Source organism: Peromyscus eremicus, chromosome 2, assembly GCF_949786415.1.
Source record: "Peromyscus eremicus chromosome 2, PerEre_H2_v1, whole genome shotgun sequence".
Taxonomy (NCBI): domain Eukaryota; kingdom Metazoa; phylum Chordata; class Mammalia; order Rodentia; family Cricetidae; genus Peromyscus; species Peromyscus eremicus.
The window spans coordinates 62,258,568-62,260,881 of record NC_081417.1 but is presented as its reverse complement, the minus strand read 5'-3'; positions in this window follow the sequence as shown (position 1 = coordinate 62,260,881).

Genomic DNA, 2,314 nt, shown 5'->3' with positions numbered 1-2,314 from the left:
CCCTGAAATCCTCCTCCTTCCTCTCTGGTTCCTTTTTCCTTCTTCTCCCAAATTTCTCTATTAATTATTTCTGCCTGCCAGCCTTGCCTATCCTTTGTGCTGCCTAGCCATTGGCCATTCAGTGCTTTATTAGACCGTCAGGTGTTTTAGACAGGCAAAGTAACACAGCTTCACAGAGTTAAACAAATGCACCATGAACAAAAGTAACACACCTTAAAATAATATTCCCCAACAGTTTACAATTGAATAAGAAAGAAGGATTTTCTTTCTCAGAGGGATATGCTGAACTTGGCATATGTGTATAAAAATATATATAATATATATAATGCTGACTTAAATCAAATTTCCCTGATGTCTTAGTTAGGGTTTCTGTTGCTATGAAGAAACACCACGACCATGGCAACTCTCATAAAGAAAACATTTAATTGGGACTGGCTTACAGGTTTAGTCTATTATCATCATGGCAGGAAGCTGAAGATGTAGCTGACAGTTCTACATCCGGATTGGCAGACAGCAGTAAGACAGTGAGACTCTGGGCCTGGCTTGAGCATCTGAAGCTCAAAGTCCACCCTCAGTGACACACTTTCTCCAACAAAGCCACACCTACTCAAGCAAGGCCACACCTCCTAGTAGTGCTACTACTCCCTATGGGCCTATGGGTTTCATTTCACTGTGTACCCCTGGCTGTCCTGGAACTAGCTTTTTAGACTAGCTGGCTTCCAAACTCACAGCGATCCTCCTGCTTCTGCCTCTCAAGTGCTAGGATTAAAGGTCACCACTGCCTGGTAGAAAATCTTATTTTTATACAGCTCAAGCTAGCCAGTGAGACTAGCCATATCAGCAAGCTCCAGGTTTGATTGAGATCCCTGCCTCACTGAATAAGGTGGAAGAGTCATGGAGGATGATTTCCAACATCAACCTTGGGCCTTGATATGCCGGCACATCCATGGGTATCTTTGTTACTTTTCTATTGCTGTGAAGAGACACCATGACCAAGGGGGGAAAAACCATTTAATTGGGGGCTTGCTTACAGTTTCAGAGGGAGAGTTGATGACCATCATGGCATGAAGCAAGACAGCAAGCAGGCAGGTATGGCACTGAGCAGTAGCTGAGAGTGATGAAAGGCGTTCCCCACCACTGCCTATGTAGCTGAGAGTGAGACTGGGCCTGGTGAGGGCTTTTGAAACCTCAGAGCCCACCACAGTGACACACCTCCCCCCAACAAGACCACACCTCCTAATCCTTCCCAAACAGTTCCACCCATTAGGGACCAAGCATTCAAATGTATGAGCCCATTCTCATTCAAACCACCACAATAGGTACACGAACACCATGATTCCACACAAAAACATGCACATACACACACATAATACACATGTACTATGTACATACTTATATACATACATATTGTAGGTAGCCAGGCATTGTGGTACACACTTGTAATCATAGTCACTTGGGATGCTTAAGACTGAAGGATGGAAAGTTTAAGTCCAGCTTGGGAGACAAAACAGTACTTCTTAAGGAAGAAAAGCCAAGCATGGTGGCTCACGTTTGTAATCCTAGCTCTCAGAGGCTGAGGTCAGAGGAGTGCCAGGAGTTCAAGGCCAACCTGCCCCACAGTATGAGCCCCTCTAAAAACAAAACAAAAAGACGGAAGTCTAGTTTAGTTGGCAGAAAGTTTGCCTAGCATACACAAGGCCCTAGGTCTGATCCTCAGCACTGTATAAACTGGGTTCGGCTGCACATGTCTGTGATCACAGCAACAGAAACACAAAGAAAGGAGGGTCAAAGTTCAAGACCAGCCTTGGCTACGGAGGGAATTTGAGTGTAATCTGGCCTAGAGAATCGGGGTGGGGGTGGGGGGGAGAAAAAGGAAGGTCAAAAAAAAAGTCTGGGTTGTGGCTCAGTGATTGTGTGTTTTCCATGCAAGACTTAGGTTTGATTCATATCACTGAAAAAAAATTGTGAGGCTGAGGGCATAGCTCAGTGGTAAAGAGCTTGCTGAGAATAAGAAAGGCCTTGAGTTTGAGCCCCCAGCACAACAAGCAATTATGAACTTTCACTCTTCTGAGCAGGCCTTTAGTCATTTCCACAGAGACAATGACCTGTGGTGTGGATCTGATGCTGATCCTGGAATGCCAATGTGCAGGACAACTTACAGAATGAACCTGTACCAGTGCCCTGTGTGCCCTAACGTAGTTGAAGACACCAAGATCCCAGCCCCACTCAGCCTGAGCCTAGAGATCCTCAAAGGATTCCAGATTCTTGTCCAGTGGACTCCTGGGTCATCCAGAGCATTGTGAGGCAAGAGAGA